Below are 20,893 nucleotides of genomic sequence, written 5' to 3' on the forward strand. Positions count from 1 at the left end.
GCTCTCTCTCTACTCTTTTTTATACTAATACTATAGGAAAAACAACTAACAAAAAATTCCCTCATGAATTCAACACAGAACAAGACTGCTAACAAATCCAAAACACAATCTATTAAATCCAATGCACTATTAAAGGTTTATCAGCTGCATACAAGGGAATGGTTGCTGACTCACATTTAGTTTCTCGCGTATACCACCCATGACGTCACCATTTACGATTCATCAAAAACAAATGCCTATAGAAGCTGAACGAGACGGCCTATCAAGATATAAAAAAATACGGGTCTCTTATTTTTTGTTTCTCTTTCTATTGCACCAAACTTGTTTTTAACTCGAACTGCTCCTTTAAGAATATCTTAAGAAATTACGTTCGTAGCTTCACGATAGAAAAGTTTTATGGTTTCATCTGAATTGAAAGAGAACTGCACAGGAAGACTAAGAAGTAAGTTCATGTCTTTAAACCATAGACATTGGCTTTATATCCTTTACAATATTATAAGGAAATTACATAAAGCAATATATTGTTATAAATTAGAAAGTAAATAATTTCTTTCGTATTGTAAGAACAGAAACAACACAAACACTTGGTTTGATATTTCGAAATTCACAATATATCTTTTGGATTTTCTACGTGTACAGTTTATTGGTCTAGATCTTCGTTTTCAGTTTTCATTATCTTTCCGCATGTTCTCCTACACACAGAACACGAAAAGCAGCACGGGACGCTTGCACTTCTACAACGACATCTTTTGGTACATGTCTTGCATGCACATTTCAAAAAGAGTTTCCTACATGCTTTGTATACAACTGGAATGGACGTCCATGTTGCAGAAAGTTCACTTCCATTGTCAGTCCATCCCCAGTTTACTGGTGAAGGAATATGTGCTGTCTTCTTTATTGCCTGGTCCCAGATTTGTCCAGCTTGGTATGCTGCACGCTTCGTGTAAAGAAGCAAGGCATCACAAATTGGAGGAAGCACTGCACAAGGATTTCTCGCCGGGCTTCAATAACTTTAAATTTTTCACATGTTTTTGAATATGATAGGACAACATATCGTCGCAGTGAATTAAAACAATCTTCGCTTATGTTGATTACAGGGTGTGAAATTGTTAGGAAAGCTGTGGTCACCTCTGGATACAAAAGCCATGTTTTCCATGCTAATATTTTTCCATGTCCGAGAAAGTATGACACTGTATCACATCCTGTAAACGCGTGGAAGCCTCGTAACGCAACTGATTTTTCTTTTCCTAATGCTTTTGAAATATTATGAACTGGTAGAAATCGATTATGTTTCTTGGTGCAGAAAAATATCTATAATTCTTCTAGACCGTGTCGCTCAAAGTCGTAGAAAAACGACACAGCTAGTATTACATCTGTGTTTACTGTACGGATAACTATCTTCTTGTGTCCATTTAATGTTGCATCAAATCAATGTAACATTATCCTACTGTCAGCTTCTTCTAAATGATTTCCTGATGATTTGTCTAAAAATGTTGTAAGATTTCTTGAACTTTCTATGTGATATCCATTGTTCGTTGCTACCTCAAAGTTACTTCCTTCTTTTTCACACACAGACTTTTTAAGAAAAAGGAACAGTTCTTCTTTATTTTCGTCATTACGAAGGAAATCGCTCCACTTCTAGGAATTGGTGTAGTTGGTGTTACTTTTGTACTTATTCCTACACCACTGATTTCTCTTGTGGAAGATTTTATGCTCTTTGAAGAGCATTTATCCCATATCAAACCCGCTCGCTTTGCATGGAATGTGTCTGCTTCTCTTTGAACATATTTGAAGAAACACTGGAAATAATCACAAAATGCTTCTACTGATGCCGGTCGCAAAATGTGAACCAAAACCGCTCCATCAAATAATAAAACATCACAAGAATTTGGAAATTTTTCTTCTTTGATGTTGGCTTCACTTTCTAGAAGCATAACTAAGTTGGACTTTTTTGTGGATTGTGAACTATGGCAGAGAGACGGTGGAATTGGTTGATTCTCGTGCTGAAGAGAATTCATCCAAGTCAAGTTGTCTTGTTTCACTGACGCGTAGTAACCGAGAGAATCTTAAGTAATTTTATTTCATTTCTGTTTTATTCTTTTGAAGGGAGAATGAAGCACTAGGGAAGATTTTTTGATGGGCGAAAAGAATGGCTTGGTACATTCTACTAATCTTTCTGGTACAAATTCCTTGTACATATTAGACCCTTTTTCTTTTGCTGAATATAGGGATTCAATTATATCATCGCTATAGATGATTCTGAAAGCAACATTAAAAAGTCCACTATTTTCTTCTAACGGATTCCCCAATTCGATGGAAACTTCTTTCATCTTTTCAACAGACGATTTAAATCTTTCTTGCATCGAGGAATAATCTTCATGTTGCTTATTATCAGGAACATATTCATTAATGACATTTTGAATTAGTTAATTAGTCTACTAATTTCTGGTTCTGCTACCATCCATTTGACAAGAGCATTGTCGTCGTGTAAGAGACCAATCGCCCCGCCATCCCCTTTTATAACTTTGTTATTCTGATCGTGAGCCTGATCTACAGCTATTGCAGAGAAAGGTCTTGATGTCTTTCTTATTACAAAGTAACCCATTTCGAAAGCATTCAAAATCTCAGGATGTGTTTCTTCCATCTCAGGTTGTGTTTCTTCCACCTTCTTCAAATCTGAAATGTGAACGGGAAGCCAACGAACATAGTTTAGGTAGTCCATTGCGAAAAACCATTCCGCCGTTAGTTTTAGTGTTTCAATGTAAAGCTTAAAATTTCCTTGACGTATGGCTCTGATGTAAATTAAGAGTAAAATCACGAGACGCTAATATATTATCCAAAATTTAAACGTTGGACACGAAGATTCCTTTTCAGTTCACCAGTCATTGAAAGATTGCCCTGATGAAGAATTCTGATACGCGTCATGCAGCAAATGATGTAAAACTGTCAGAGTAATCTGATGAGCAAAACGAGCTTTTGTAATGTGAGTTACTTTCAATAAACTATCAGCGGTCCCTGGTGTCGCTACATCTGATTTGCATAAAATTTCTACCTAACTATTTGCCTATAAGACGCAGGAAGGCTTGTTCGATGTGTAACCCTCCCAGAATCAGAATTTGATGATCTTCGAACTCCGGCCAATTCCATTGAATTCGTTTCCCCAAAGCAAATAGTGGTTGATCCATTACAAGAACCGAAACTTGTCCTTTATTGAGTTTGTCTGTAAGTTTTCGTACAACATTCATTCCGTGCCGTATCATAGCAACAGATTTAGAGTCTTCCTTAGACAACGGAAGCAGGCGCATATACTTGGTATTTCTGCAGAGTTTTCAGTTTTCGAGGCATGGTGTACAGATCAAGTACAAGTAGTGTCATTTTGTTAAGCATGCTTAAAGCCAACACAACTAGTTTTTTTTTTTTTTTTTTTTTTTTCCTGTGAAAAATCCACTTCGTGGAAGAACTTTCTCTACAAACTCTATAAGCAGGAGGTACTAGAGCATAATTATCGAGGAAAGCACGAGCAGTTCTCATTTTTACATTGACATTATCCAGTGAGACATGGTCACATCGAATGCCAGGGTTATCCTTAGAAGGATGCTGAAAAATAGAAATGCTCATACCGTGAAATCCTTTGATGTTGTGCTAGAAGGAAATTAGTCACTATTATCTAATGCTGCAACGGTTAAAATATCTCGACGAAGAGTGGAAGGACACACCATTTTGTCACTTTGATTTATCAAGCACCGACAAAGACCTGAAGCTATTTCCTGTACACGTGTAGACGATATACAAATGCCTGATGAATGCAATTCATTTATGAGAGATTTTTTAAGAGTTTTAGCACAAACGCTCAGTCCAACATAGAGAGGAAAAGGTGGCTCGCGATTTATAAAAACTATTCCCGCCGATACATTACACGGAATTTACGTCATTGTAACTTTCAATAGAAATACTTCGAGAATAATGTTGTTAATATTACTCCAAGTTTTTTAAACACTCAGTTCTATCCGATCCTTTTGATATATTTCGAAACATGACTTGGAGTTCAGTCCTTCCCATACTTACTCTGTGGGACAGAAGGATGGGGGAGAGAAAAACGTTTGTTATTACTTTGTCGTACTTGTTTATTAGATACTTCAATCAATATTTCGAAAAAGACTTATCTTTATGGATCATAATTAATGGCCACCATATTTGATTCATATAACCGGGCTGGGTCAGGCTGTCTTGTGCTCTGGTGAAAATGGGACTTATGAAGAACACATCACAAGAGAATGATTTGTTTCGAACAATGCAGCATCCATCAGTGAACTTTATGCCAAACATTCATTGGAACCGATTCCTCGGAACAGTTCAGAGATCAGTTCCCAAAAATAATCCTATGAATCGAAAAGTAAATTCTGGACAAGTTTTGCAGACCATCTAATAAGCAATCGTAATCTAACTTCACCAGCAAACACACATATATCGTAATAATGATAATAGATTACGATTGCTAACCAAATGATCTACCACACTCACCAAGAATTTACTCTTCAATTGCTACGTACAAGGGCAATATCCTTGAGAACACTAAACTCTTCCAAGAAATCAATTCAGGTGAAACGCGGTGACTATCAATTTTGAGATCTAAATGGGGGGGGGGGGCTCCCCCAAACCCCTCGCTCAAGAACCAGTGAAGATAACGTCGAAAACCACAATAAATATTAAAATCACTACTATAAATCTAACGTAATACAGAAAAATTAACTGCAAAAAAAATAAATAAATAAATAAAAATAAATAAATAAATAAATAAAATAAAAAAATAAATAACACTCACCACTAATTATAAATCAATCCAGCATGACGAAGAAAAATGAAATACATTTCACCAATCGAACAACCTGCAGCAAACCTCCTCTTCCATAAGTAATAAGCAAAATGAAGAAAATGAAATCTGAGTTTTACGTCCCACGATTATGCCGATTAGGCTAAAGGAGACGGTGATTATGAGTAATGAATGAAATGGTGGAATGAAGAAAGTAAGCAAAATAAAGCATTAAATTATGCAGCGGACCCATTCAGGGCCACTTGCTAGTTTCTTATATATTTCTATTATTATAATTATTATTCATATATATTTCAAGGTAACTATATATATATATATATATATATATATATATATATATATAAACATGAATGTATCCTTGTATATTTGTAATTACAATATACGTATAAGATAAACCAGCGCTGGTTTCAAAGGTAAAAGGTTATGTGATATATATTATTAATATTATTATAATTTCATGTAAGATATATTGTACTTACCATGTATAATCCATATATTAATCTTGCATATTCTTTTCTGCAGCATATAAATGGAAAAAAAAAATCTTCCTCCTTTATAGATAACGAATGTTAGTTGGAAACATTGTCCGTTGCCAGCAACGTTTAGGATACAGACAGAGGGGAACGGGGACCTGATTTTACTTTCGTTTTCTTTTATTCCGCCTATGCCATCTATATGGGTCCATAGGTAGTTTTACTAGAAAAACAGTTGGATATCTTTCCGAACCTCTCATATATATAGAAGGCATTCTCTTGAGGCGGGGAACCATTTAGTGCTACGAATAGCGGGAGAGGCAGTTTTGTCCTTCTCTGGTTCCATTTCAGGGGATGGGAATTCCTTTGTTAGAACAGTCTAAATGATGACTGTCGTTCGGGTATTTTCGAAATAAGCCGAAAAGTCAATGTATAGTATAGCGAGTGCGCAAGTGAGTCCACGGGGTTGCTTAAAGCTTTATTTGTTTCACTTCTCACTTCTCAATCTAAGGAAATAAATAATTATATTTTCATTTTTGGATAATGTTTAGCTCGCGATTTCTCTTTAAGCAATTTAATTAGGACATTTAGTGTTTGTAGTTTACATTGGAGTTTGTCTGGGCTCCTTGCTTGAGTCCAATGGATAGGCATATTGCTTTTGAATTGGAGGGCTCCCGGTTCGAGTCCGGCCGATGTCTGGCTATGTAAGGCCAGGCTGATAGTTTGTTTTTTTTAAAAAAAAAACACACACACACACATTTAGTTCCGCTCTAGAATGCTAGGGGACTGGAACGGGTGAATTTAACCTATCTCTATAGATCTGAGTGCTGATCTAGAAAGGCCTCTTATTGGGGTCTACTCCTATATCCTGTCTGAACCTATTCCTAGTAAATTTTGTTAGATAGTATCCCTCTTGAGGAAGGTCTGGTTCCAGGCTTTTCCTCGCCTAGGTTTAGGTGCTGGATAAGTGAATGAAGGCACCTTTAGTACTGAAAATTGGTTCACTTCATCAGCTTGTAAGAGAACGCTTCCTGAATGGACCCTGAGTATTAGTTTATGTGATTTTGTCTTAATGACTGAAGTAGGAAAGTCTTAGATCTATTATAGTAGGAACTAATTCCCTACTCTTTAGGGATTAGGATAGATATATACTTAAGCCCCTCTCAGTCTCCGGGAGGGCAAATAGAGAAAGATAAATATTTTATCTAGAGATCATAGACTATTCTCAGCTATCATTCGCTCTTTATTGAAATAAAGATATCAAAAAGAGGAAACTTGATGAGTTTTCATTATAATTTGAGTCTGGTATGCTAGTTGTAATAAGAACTCCTCTAGATTCTTGCAAACAGGATGAATAAATTGGTTAATTTAGAATTGGTCGACAAGAAAGGTTGTACCAGGATATTTAAAGGATTAAGAGATATTTAACCCATCTTTTCTCTCTGCCTCCTTTGAGTAAGTTAAAGGAAATAAGGGAGAGAGGAGATCTTAAACCGATCTGGTCGAAAACAACCTTGGTGAAGTTAATTATTTGAAATTAGTGGTTTTATCATTCCTCCTCCAGAGGAATATTCTTTTGGAAAGATAGCTGTTAACTGGTGGGTGAGGTAAAAAATTTAGATACTGGGAGCCTAGTAATAGCACTCGCACGCAGAGAGGTACGCCCATAACCGTTACGAACTGGGGGCTCGTACCCAACCCTTACAATTATCAGAACGATAAGTTAAATTTAAATTCCTCTTTAAATGCAACCACACATTCTCGATAGAGTGTGTGTGTGCACCACTCTCGGGATCAACAAAGTTATGCGAATGATTCACAGTCATATGAGTCCACCGTCTCTTATCCAAACCCATGTTCCCCTTCCAATAATCAGTAATAATAACGGGAGTCAGGATGTACATGCTTAGAAATAATTTTTAAAAGGGAATCAGCACTGCGAGAGTTCTCACTACACTCACTCAAAAATATCTCATTAATTTCAATGCAAATACCACCGACTATCCAACTTTGACTACGGCGTATTCGACCGACATTAAATTTGCGTCTACCGAACAAACTCTTTTCAATGTTAATCAATCCACACAATATTCACTTCAGTATCACAAACATGTTTAAGCAAAATAATAATAATAATAATAATAATAATAATAATAATAATAATAGTAATAATAATAACTAATATCAGAACAATCAAACTCGCGAAACGGTGTGTTCAAATCCTGGATAATATTACAAGAACGAACCGACATCAAAACTGACTTCAGCTGACACACGTCACTATGTTCTCTTTTCTTCACAAAAGTAACACATATTCAACTTCCAAATTCAAACATACAGCATGATCACTCAAGAGTACATAACAACCAATCAGCGACATCAACACAACCAACCAACCACAGCACAGGAGACAATATCACTGCCACCAAGCGTTAAAAATTCTCAACAGAAGGAATAAAAACAACGATTCCGTACCTGTTCCAGTGCTTGTGATTCTGTTCCTCCAATGCCACTTTCAGTAACAAAATCACTTGTTCGGCATAAACTGCACTCTAGCCTTGGATTCATATAACCGGGCTTGGTCAGGCTGTCTTGTGCTCTGGTGAAAATGGGACTTATGAAGAACACATTACAAAAGAATGATTTGTTTCGAACAATGCAGCATCTATCAGTGATGTTTTATTACGGTAAATAAACTCTCATTCGAAATTCGGGAAAATCAATCGACTCAACGTGAATCTTTAAATTATCATAACTTCGTTGTTTATTAACCAATCTGAATTAACCATACACGACACGAAAGACAATTTAACACTCTTTAAAAAGTTAAATGAGATCTTTTTCGATAATCCCAGCCGTTTACTTATTATAAAAAATATGAGTAAACTCCATCATAAGAAATGCAAAGTTCCAAATTAAATAATTTCTGTAGGTGTTAATTTCAGAGTTAGGTAAAAACTTTTGCTAATTTATTAGACCCTGCTACCTTCTACGTCACTTAGGTTTTTGAATCGTGAAGATTGGACTATTAGTTAAGAGTCTTTATCCCGGCGAAATTAAAATACCGCTAATTAAATACAGTAATTATGTGATATCTTCAAATAGATAAAAGATAACTGAAATGTGGAACAAGAGCGCTCTAGACAATATTATTTTGCGTGAGGTACCGTTATCCCAAGTCACCTACTGGCTTTCCATTTTCAGATGTTTAGAAACGCGAAAATAAATGCCGATTTTCAAAATGGCTCGAAATCGAAAGCAGATAAGTGAGTCGTGATAACGGTTTCTCATGTAAAATATTGTTGTCTAGGGCGCTCTTGTTCCACATTTCGATTATATTTTATCTATTTGTAGATATCACATAATTACTGTAAAATTAGCGGTATTTTAATTTCGTCGGGATGAAGACTCTTAAGGAGATACAGACCTCTAAAACCAACACTATGAATTCGCAGAGGCGGCCATATTTGATAGCCGCCATATTGGATTCTGGCCACCTGTCGGAGTGGTGCCACTTCGATTCCTGCTTAGTTGGATTAGGGGAACAACATATCCGCGTGGCACCTTTTTAACACAAAGTGCAGTTTGGCCTTTTTTTTTTTTTTTTTTTTTGCCTCAAGCTCCCCTACTACTACTACTGGTGAACCGATTGCTAATCTGCACCGAATTTTGTGCAGAAAATGCCGTATTTATAAACATTATGATGTTATCCTTGTAAAGTAAACATATAGTGTGCAATGAAACTTATTATTTACTTTGGTTTCACTCGAGCAGACGGTTCTACCGAAATCAAAATTTATAGGTAAAATACAATGTGAAATACTTTTCGTAAAAGAATTAGAGTGTGAATATAAGTAATTTCTGTCATTAGATATATTGAAATACATTTTGAATGGTAGTGAACGTATTTTAACTGTAACTATTTACTGAATCGAAAGAATACAAGAAAATGGAGAAGGTGGAAATAAACGTCGGGAACGTTCTGTTCGTGTTAGCAATGGACATAATGCAAACATACGATTTTATTACAAAGAATTGTGGAAGTTTTTGCAGCGTCACTGTATGCTAAAAACTAAAATCAAGTGTGGAAAAGAAGTAAAAATTCAAAACAGACGAATTTCTCCTCGCAGCGGGCCATTTGTACCCGGGAAACTAGTGAAGCCATTTTTAAGGTAAGAATTATTACGGTTATTTAAGTGCTTTAGAAGGTCAAAATTATTGCGGATATCATATGTATGCCCCCTGTCGCTGACGCGCCTGCTCCTTACGGACGCACCCTTTCGCTCCGCTCGGGCCCCCCTGCCCTGACTCTCTTAGATAGCATTCATGATTTTAGTGGCCACTTAGCACAAGTTGGTTCGTGGTTTATGCACTAGCTCCTCATGTAGTGCATGTTTTGCAAAAAGTAACCTTAAAGTGCAATAAATATGTGAAAATTTGGTAGAACCGTCTGCTTGAGTAATGCCCTTACTTTCCGCCCCAAATCACTGGAAGTGGCTTTGGCTTACTTGGCAGTGATTACGGTCGGTTATTTGAAACTGTGATGTACTCATTAGTATAAATACAGTGTGGACATAGGTATAAAAAGTACAGTGCATAAAAACGAACCAACTTGTGCTAGGTCACCAATGAACAACAAATGCTATCTAACCGAGGCAGAGGAGGAGCGTAGCAGGGGACCCGAGTTACTGAGCGTGTGCGTCCATAGGGTATACGCATAGATGCTTACAACGTCTCACTATAACTTACAGTACCGGCTCCGGAACCGTCCATAGATTTGGGAGAGATACTAAATGCCATCATATAGCGTTTTTCAAGGAACTAAAACCTAAACACACTTAGAAAGAATGAATAATAATTTTCATGGATTTACTCGAGTAGACAGGTCTACCAGATCGAAAATTTATAGGTAAAAATACGATATGAAACATTCGATATGAAGGAACGAGAGTGTAGAAATAAGTAATTACTGTCAGTGCACAGCATATTGATTTGAATCTTGAATAATAGTGTAAGTATTGTATGCGTACTGATACGCTATAAATATTTTACAATTTACATGAATACCATAGCTATTAACAATTCGGTTTCAGCAGTTTTAATCAATATCAACTAAGAAATAAAAGTAGAAATGAAATTTTGTTCTTTCGTGAAAGCAAGCCTTTTATATGTACGAAAATAATGTCACGAACAGTATAAAATTCAAATAACTTGTCTAAAGGTAGATACTAATACCAATTTGCCTAATAGTATTTTTTCTAAATATCATATACATAAATAATTTGTTGACTAGATATATATGATATGCAGAGCCGGCTCTACCATATCTGTAACACGTGCATTTGCATGGAGCGGCAAAATCTGTTATAAGTAGAGACCGGATGTTTAGGCATGAAAAACTTGTTAAATAGGCAGGGAAATAGGCACTTAAAATTTAAAAAATAAGCAGTAAAATAGGAACTAAAATGTAACTCGAAATAATGAAGATAAATACTCAAAACAATTTGAAAAATAGATTCGTCATAAATAGTGTTCATAGAATATAGCAACATACCTGTCTCTTAATGTCTTCTTTCATTCTATATGTAATAAACGAAGCTTGGTATGTATTCATATTATATATATATATATATATATATATATATATATATAGAGAGAGAGAGAGAGAGAGAGAGAGAGAGAGAGAGAGATTGTAATATACCACGTGCCTGTGTTATTCACAGTATATAAATTATATATATTTCCCAATTACATCTTATTTCAAAGAAAATGCATAGAATACGCAACATTACGCACTAAAGCAATTATTTAGGCAATGAGGGGCGAAATAGGCAATATAAAGTTGGCTTAAATCGAACCTATAATCCCCGATATAAACTTTAAAACGTTATTTTTGATCATATCTTTAGCATTAAAGAATAGGCATTTTGCCTAACATCCGGTCTCTAGTTATAAGTATATTATTTAAATTAAATATTTCTTGTTGGAAACAGACTTCATGATGATGGTAGTTACATTTACTAAGCTGGCCTATTTGAACACTACATTCATAAATTATGTTTAGGTTGCATTAGTTTAAGGTCACATGGACAATGCTAAAGCAAATGGTCGAATCAATCCGAGCAGAAATTGCTTGATTGTTTTCAAATGCAAGAATTCAATTCTCGAATAGTAGCGAATATCTGTTCCATTTAGTAAGTTATCACAGTTTTGATATGACAACTAGTCTTATTTTTGTCAGAAACAAGTTCCTTATCACTGAAGATAGAAATAAGTTTTTTTTTTTTTTTTAAAAAAAAAAGTTAACAGATGTAGAAGAAAAATGAAGAAATAAAGATAAAAGAGCTAGTTGCACTGGAATTGCAAACCGATACATTGAGATTGATTATTATTAGTCGAGACTATAACTACAACAACACGGGTTAGTAGTCAAAAAAAATGTAATCAAATGTACACTAGCTGGCCCAGGTAATCCGCTCCCGTGTGGACACTAATTAAGATATCGGGATATTATTCATGCCAAATATGGTTGGACCATAGTTTATCATATTAATTTCTTTTTCTTCTGGTGTCGAATTTCCTTCTCAAATTTCACCCGTCAAAAATTCGAGAATTTTCTTTACTTCTTTTTTCCCTGTAGCTTCCTTCGTTGTAGAAAGACCTCCTTAAGACTTGCCAGATAGATACCTAACTGTTGACATAAAATGGACGGGCCTGCGCGTAGTGTTGCCAATCAGGGAAATTAAAACTTCCCTAAATTTGGGCAAAAAATTCAAGATTTTTGTTTATAAATCCGTACCTATACGTCCGAGTGCAAGTCAACTTAGGCCAATCGAACATTTGTCCTTACTTAACAAACGCAAGTACAGATCATAACAATGGGGTAATTAGGGGGCGCACGAAAAATTCGTATTTAGGTTCTAACCCTTGATTTTTCTAGTTTTTCCGTTTTACGTTTACCGTAATATATTTTTGGTAATTAGAAGCTTTGTTCCTTAAATATCGCCATAATACTTGCAGGATATATTAGCGGTGTACCAATGTTTAATTTAAGGAAGTTTGCATCTGTCTGATAGCAGTGTTGCCAGGTACAGAAAATTTTAAACCCAGATTTTAGGGGGAAATTTTAGGAAAATTATCTGTTTTGTCTCTTATTTCCCTCTTGCTGGCTACATCGGAACAAACATACCAGTATCTGGAAGTCTCGTCTTTGCCCTACACAACACACTATAAAAAGTTTCAATAGGATAATTAGGGGAGTACAGTTGAGGTTTACAGTAGACCTTGTTCTCTAATTGGAAAGATAACTGATATTTTCAAGTTAAAATGAGATATTTTTTCTTGACATGCTTACTTTACTAGATATCGTCACAATACTTGTAGGATATATTAGATGGATACCAAAGTTTATTTTGAGATAGTTTGTGTTTGTGTGATAGCAGTGTTGCCAACTACAGAAAATTTTAATTCCAGATTTTAGGGACAAATTTTGAAAAAAATCCATTTTTTCTATTATTTCCCTCTTGCTGGCTACACTCGAACAAACGTACCAGTGTCTAAAAGCTTCGTCCTTAGTCTACACAGTGCACCACAAAAAGTTTCACTAGAGTAATTAGGAGAAGTACAGTTGAGGTTTATAATAAACCAAGTTCTGGAAATGGTAAGAAAGTGGTGAATTTCTGAGGTAGAATGAGATATTATTTTAAAATTTCATGCTTACTTTGTTAAATATCGCCATGATACGTGTATGATATATTCTTGGAGTACTGAGGATTATTTTCAGATAGTGTTCGTCTGTCTGATGGCAGCGTTTTCAGCCAAACAATTAACTGCCGATTTTAGGTGAGAAATTCGGAAAATTTCCTTTTCTCCTCTATTATTACCCTCTTGCTGGCTACATTGAAACAAACGTACCACTACCTGAAAGCTTCCTTTTTGCCCTACAGAACGCACCATAAAAAGTTTCAATAGGATAATTAGAGAAGCTGTAGCCCCGGCATATCTGTTGAATTTTGCTTCTGAGGCGTAAAAAGTGTCAAAATTTCATGTGTATAATGACAGAGAATTTTTTCTTTCCCTCTTTGAATGGAAGCCAGCGACTTCAGGATTTCACTGTACCTTGTCAACACACCAAATTTCTTTTTAGGTGACTTGAACCCATATAGCAGCAGTGGTACTAGATACAAAAAAATTTGAAATTCGGTTAAGGAATTTTTTGTAAATTTTCACCCTTACATTCCTCTCAATAATTTACCACCCATTGGCAACACTGCAAGGCAACTCACACCAAAAAAATAGCCAAATCCATTTTCTAAAAAACAAGGCCTTAACTATATCAATCGAATGAACGGTTTTTGAGAAATAAGTCATTAACTGAAAATGTAAGAAAACGCCAAAAATGACCTGGGTCCAAAATTCACACAATTTAGCTCGTATAGGTAAAACGAAACAAACTATTTGTAAGTTACGAGGGCTTCGACTCAAGTTCTGTTGATTATTTCAATAATCTGCAACATAAATCAATAAATATTAGTTACCAGAAAAAAAAAACTTCACAGAAAAAAAAACGTTTTTTACAACACTACCCCCTGCTGAACTCATGGCATACTGGCCACCTAACAGAAGTTGATTCATGTTTTCTGCACTGTTGTTTTTAGGCCTTACGTGTACACTGTATTTATAATGAGCCCTCCTGAAGTCACTTGTAAGTAGTAATAGCACGCTCTTCTAAAAGAAATGCAAAGCTCTACCCTCAGCTGAAAATGTAAGAAATGTGTCAAAATTTGGTAAAATAGTCTCCTCGAGTAATGCCATTTTTAGCATTTATTACGTTAAGCCCCACTAGCTTTTCAACATTAGAATACTTATGAATAGGTTTTGTTTGGCTTAGTTTCTTACATTTACTTAGGTTTGACCCGGCGGGGCAAATCGAGACCGAAAAATTCAACCGCTTAAACTGTGATTATACTTGTTACTTCTTAAGTCTTTGATGTATGGCATTTCTGGTTTGATTGCGGCTGGGAAAACATCGAACGTACTCCATTAGTCTAAACTCCACTTTACATTGTAATTCATATCTTACATGGCCAAGCTGCTCACAAAGAGAGTACATGGAAATTTTAATCAACTGGCTACTTAAAAACTATTCAATTTCATCCCTCAGTTTCTCTAAATCTCAAGAGTTTTAAGCAAATAAGGTCACGGGAAAAAAAAATCGCAGATCAGAAAATTACGCCAGGTAGTACACTTCCAAGCGTGATTTCATTAAACAAGATGCCTGAATACATTACCTAAACCATATACTATTTACGCTGCAGACACCTTCAAACTATGCAATACCGGAAATGCAAAGAAAGAAATACTGTCCTACTTCAGTCTTACAAATGTCAGTCACTTACGTATAAATAATACAATTAAAAAGATGCCTTACTGATATATCTTTCCACTTCAAATATATAAATAAAATATTTACACTCACCCTAATCTCTCTTTATTCCCATACTAACAAAAATTGTAAATACAACGAGCACCACCGAAGTGACATCCACCCACTTGTATTTCCCAATCCGCACGATGTGCGCATTACGATGTTGCGTTATTTACAGCTTACGAAAGCAGACAGTATCCCGGAAGTCGACAGACATGGAAAAAAATAAATAAATAAATTTCTTTCCATGCTGCGCATTTCAAGACGCCTCTTCTAGCTAAAGCATCTGAAGCGGCCACTAAATAAATTTAGGGTAGAAAATCGTAGAAAAGTAAAGCTTTGGTTGCAACCTAATAATTAAAATATCAATTTAAAAGGAGTACAAAATAATAACTACAGACGCAGCTTTGCAGTCACGTCGACCGAATTACTGAAATTGCCTTATGTAGTAATTGATTATGAAATTTATTATATTAGGGCAATATTCATAAGTCTAAACGACAGAAGACCAGTGCTTAAAGTGAGCTGGTTATGCATCCGAAAGTTAAAAAATCTGTCGGGATGGCATACCGGTAAAAATAACTTACTTAAATTGTAATTTGCGTGTAAAAAAAAAAAAAAAAAGTTTACACATTTAGCATTGAGTCAACAAATATGTTTCTAATATCAAAGATTTCATGTCTGTTGCTTCGAAAGGAATAACAGTTGTCTATCACTCTGTTCAATGGCAGAATTTGTGCTCTTGATTTTTTTCAACGTTTATACGAGCATTTCCACCCCCACGGGAGTCTCTGGCGGGGGGGGGGGGGAAGAGGAGGACGCGTCATCCCAATGTTTTGAAGTAAAAAATATTCAATATTTTATTCTAATTTATTTACTAGCGACAGAATATCATATAAATAATAGTAATTATATTTATTTGGAATATAATATTAAGGCTGTGAAACGATTGTAATCGAGCTCTTGATATACCTTAGTGGGTCCGTAAAGGTAAGCAGAAAGGTAACAAATAGAATCGAAGTTAATAAACAGGTTGGGCTAGGTAGTACCATTTAAATCACTTTCTTTGATGTCCCCCCAAATTTTACATGCCAGAGACGCCAGTGTCCACCCATCTCAAAAAATTCTAACTACCGTACCGCCCGTAGGGGTGTTCGATAAGGCTGAGGACCTATCGAACTTCGGGAGTGAAAATTTATTAAATTGTCATCGGTTACTCGAAAGCGTTCGAGTATTTGAAATTATCGAAGTTTCGGGTATTATAGAAATTTCGAGTACTATCGAAATTTTGGGTATTATCGAAAGTTTGAGTATTATCGAAGTTTCGGGTATTATCGAAAGTTCGAGTATTGAGTTTGTGGGAACAAACTTTCCTTTCACTTCATTTCATGAAAGGCAACTTTTAAAATGAACAAATGAACACTCTGCATATATGTAGTACATGTACACGTATGATAACCTCGATTGTATTGTTTCTTCTAATTACTCCGATAAAACTGAACTTTTCAAAATATTCAAACGACTCGATAAATTGCTATCATACTGAGATCTTTCAGTATTTGCTGTTTTCAAACAATTCAAGACTCACGAACAGTTCGAATGTCTCAAACTCGTCGAATGTTTCTAACATTTAGAATGTCTCGAATACTTCGAGTGCCTTGGAAACTTCGAGAAAATCTTTAAGTTTTACGTCCCGTGGTTATGCCATTTAGGCTAAAGGAGACGGTGATGATGATAATGAGTGAAATGGTTGAATGAAGAAAGTGGGAGGAAACGGGAGAACCCCGAGAAAACCCACGCACACGGTGTTTGTCCACCACAAAGTTCACTTGGCGAGGGCTGGGATCGAACCCGGGACCCCAAGCACCAGAGGTGAACGCTCTACCACCTCGGCCCTTGACTGAGCCACCGCGGCCCTTGAAAACTTCGAGTGTCTCGAACATTTACAGAGTCTCGAACACATTGAGTGTCTCGAGCATTTCGAGAGTCTCGATGACTTCGAAAGTCTTGAACACTTCGGGAGTCTGGAAAGTTCGATAATTCGATAAAACTAAAATTCTTTATCAACGAAACGGTTTTGAAATTTTATCGAATTGTTATCGATTACTCGATTATCGGAACAGCCCTAATCCGCCCGCCTAAAATATTTAACCAGGATCCGCCCCTGACATTGACAAGACTCTTTTTTTTTTTTAATTCAAAATTATTCTTTTCACATTGTCTGGACTTCTGGGTTTACAATTATAAGAAAATTAGTATTGACCACGAGACGAGACGAGACCAGAAGATGGTTTTGAAATGGACATGAGATTGGAAAGAATAATTAAATATTAGATACTAGAGACGAGTCGAGGGTGCCTACGAAACGAGAACAAGACTAAAAAGCACATTGGCATGTGGTTTGTTGTTTTAATCCACTTAAAGGACGCATTGAATCACTATGTTACTGTGAAATCGATGTTTAAGTAAACGTACTATCCGTGTTCTTGCATATTTAGATCCTCGATATGCTCAAGCAAAATCTTAGGAAAGCAAAATCATTTTATACATATTGATTTCTGTTACGCTAATGATACTGGGAGTAAATTATTTAGTATATTAGTCCTCTCTCTCTCTCTCTCTCTCTCTCTCTCTCTCTCTCTCTCTCTTTCTATAGATTTTTCACGTCAAACATTGTGCAAAAATGTCAGGAGTAAAGGTCTTCTATAGGTTTCTGTCAATATTACTGTTCTAAGTGGTCATATTTGTTGCATACCGTTACCTCACCTGATGTCACTTTAAGCACTGCATAAGACCTGTAATATTATCTCAGCTGTACCGAAACGGGCCATTTCCTAGACACTTTTCCTTTCTGCTGAAAACGTTTTGAAATTAGGAAGTTTACACTAGGTAACCAAGTCGCCTTCGCTGGGCAATCTGATCAAATGGACCCCAGAAAATAGAACGTCTTTCAATTCAGTTGCCAGTCGATTAGTCGCTTTCGAGCAGCAGTCGATTCAGTCTAAATCCTGAATCGACACACAGTCGACTGAGTCGAAAGTGACGTCAGTTCAACTGAATCGACCGCAAATCGACTAAGTGTAAACGCCCTTTTACAATATTTTGCGATAATTGCCATAGTTGTATAATTACTTGTTTCATTATTTCCGTTACGTTGTGAAGGATCTTACAGATTGAGCCTCCTTCATTGTCTAATTTCCTATTTCAGCGTTCTTTATTGGTCGCAAAATTTCTATTTACACACGTGAGTAGGGTTACCTATTCAAAGCAAAATATAGGTAAACTTCATGCAGCAAACGAAAGTAGAAATGCACAATTGTTTTTCCATAATAACTAATAGAATAATATGAGACTTTTTAGTGAACAACAAATCATATTTTGATAGAAAGGAAGCGTGTTTGAAGGTTTTCTCTTATTAAGACTGTATAATAGCATGGAAACAAAACTCCAATACTACTACTACTACTACTACTACTACTACTACTACTATTACTACTACTACTACTACTACTACTACTACTACTACTAATAATAATAATAATAATAATAATAATAATAATAATAATAATAATAATAATAATAATAATAATAATAATAATAATAATAGTCACCAACTTTATCAATAAACTTGAAAGTAGGGACATTTTAAAGTCACGACAGAGCCACTTCGGGATCTGCTTATTTTCTAATAAATCGGAATTGTCCTGACAAAATCTTGACGGTGGTGAGTGATATACTGGAGTTACCTCTTGCAGGAAAACGAGAATTATAATTAAAGAAACAGAGTGTGTGTCAATTAAAACCTTGTCGTGCAGAAGACTGGTTACAGAAGCAAGCTGAAAAGTTAGTGAAAGACTATGAAAGTAATTTTCAAGTAACAAAATCAGAAAATATATTTTTTCTCGAGTGTAGCAAACAGCGTCAGAAGACGTAATTGCATTTGTACTTTGTATTTTGAAGTCATGTTTTGTAAAAACTGAACTCAATAACACTAGTAACATTGTGAGAGAAAGTGGCAAACTACAGGAGGGATTTTTAAGTTACTGTATTAAAGAACATTTATTAAGTATGTCTTTTAACCGTCCTTCATACAACGAAAAACTAGAAACATGAATGTCACAAACTTTGGAAATAAAATAATTTATTGATAGTTAAATAAACAAGCTCTGCCTATTGCATAACATAATGCTATTGAGAAAAAAAATCGGAAAGTTTTATTGACACAGGCTTGTAAATAAAGTAAAGGAATATAAACAGCACATCATTGCCTTCGTTGAAGGTATCTAAATATTGAGAGCGAAGAAACGTTGGACCATGATACAAGCTCGCAAGTTCAAGAATATTTGTATTTATTTAGTCAGTTTCATTTTTCTACTTGAAGTTTTTTAAGAATTCTTTGGATATACAGATGTACTCTACAATACTTTTTAAACCAAAAACCCTTCACATAGTATATTGTTTACAGGAGGTGTTCAAGTTTTAAAAAATACTGTAACTGAGTACAAACATAATGGATTTCCTTCCATTTGGAATGATGCGGAAACTGCAAGGTTTTCGGACAGTACAGCAAAATCGCCACTAAAAAAAAAGGAAAGGAAATGGTGAAGTTCACTACAAACAACTATACTACAACATACTAGATCGAGTGTATGTGGAGATTAACGATAGGTTTTCTGGATTATGCTTTAATTCATACATCTTTTGGATTCCCAAAATTTCTTAGTTTGTAAAGAGAATTTCCCAAAAAAGGCATTAAATACATATGGTTAAAGTCTTATGCCAATCATTTTGATCAAGTCCGACTGAAAAATGAGTTAAGTATAATATATTCAGCAGAAAACTTTGATTTCTCGAACAAACCAGTTCATGGAATTGTGTCACACATAAAGCGAAATTAATTAATCCCTGAAGTTAAGTTAGAAGTTCATAGAAAGAACGTTCCCTGCGCTGAATCTTATTGTCGAACAATTGAGACACTGGAATATTTATCTAGTCTAAGGCTAATGCCGATTAAAAAAACATTTCTTGAGAAACTTCGAAAGTAGTGTAACTATAACCTTAACGATGAAGTAATCAAGGCATTTTCGTACGAAACAAGACCCTAAGATCCCTAGAAGCACATATTAATAGGTTAAGTAATTGATTTATAACAGTGTTATTTGCAAACTACTACGTATTTTTATGCATTATTATTTGTTTGTTTGTTCAATGGACCGACAGGCTAAGATAGATTATGAACCATTGTACTGTGTTCAACACTCTCACCCCGAGAATCGAACCCGGGACTATGTCCATCAATTGCGAGCGCGCTAGCGATTAGACCAGTAGAAAGAGCATAGGTGTAATTAGAGGGAAACTAGGTTCCCTAGCAATTATTCATTATTTCAAAGAGGGAGGGCTATTATTATTATTATTATTATTATTATTATTATTATTATTATTATTATTATTATTATTATTATTATTATTATTATTATTATTATTATTAATGTATAGGTGTTGTAAAGGTTAGTGGTAGTCCAAGCCAGCAAACCAGTATATGCCACTTAAATCTACCCACACAAGCTTCCTTGCGACCAACTTAAAACAGTTGGCTAGGGTAGCGTGTGAAAAAAATATGCTCCTGACGTTTCTATTTTTATTATTTACTTTATAACAATATCGTTTACTGCAGACGAATTCGGGTTTGCGCTATTTTGGTATGACACCTGTGATAACCACGTTTTTTTTTTTAAATCATTAAATTATAGCACGTTACTTTCATTATTTTATTCAATTGAACTATCATTGCAATCTATCTAGTGCAATGTTCGACTTTGCTAGTAATGTTGCGACTTTCTTATAAATCCATTAATATGTTATAAGGTGTTACCTTGTGTGTTTAGTTTAACAGTTGCCGTTACCGCGTGTGCCTCTTGTGTTGTGGTGCTCTAGGAAGAGAGTTGAGTGGGATTCCCTATTCACCTACACTACACTTACACTTTCTTTTACATTTACACGTACATACATCCCCTTCTTTTCTATATTCTTTCATTTTTGATTTTACACTTCCCACTTTTCTCTAACTTTTTGCCCTGTTCAACTTGGCTTTCAGCCCTCTTTCGCTGTTTGAACTTCTTTCCCGATTTTGACCTTTTCTTGATTTTGACCTTTTTCCCGATT

The 20,893-nt window shown here is 35.4% G+C and overlaps 1 protein-coding gene across 2 annotated transcripts in view; it reads right to left on the minus strand.

Annotated features, from left to right (window-relative positions):
* Nucleotides 1-15,028, minus strand: part of LOC145670294 (mediator of RNA polymerase II transcription subunit 25-like) — a 103,602-nt gene extending 88,574 nt beyond the window's left edge. For both annotated transcript variants that reach the window (XM_081738757.1, XM_081738756.1), the window contains exon 1: nt 14,783-15,028. The gene's annotated coding sequence lies outside the window, so the exon portion shown is untranslated. The remainder of the gene's footprint in view (nt 1-14,782) is intronic.
* Between the last annotated feature and the right edge of the window lie 5,865 nt (nt 15,029-20,893).

The sequence above is a fragment of the Thermobia domestica genome, chromosome 14, assembly GCF_964235325.1.
Source record: "Thermobia domestica chromosome 14, izTheDome1.hap1.1, whole genome shotgun sequence".
In the NCBI taxonomy this organism is placed as follows: Eukaryota; Metazoa; Arthropoda; class Insecta; order Zygentoma; family Lepismatidae; genus Thermobia; species Thermobia domestica.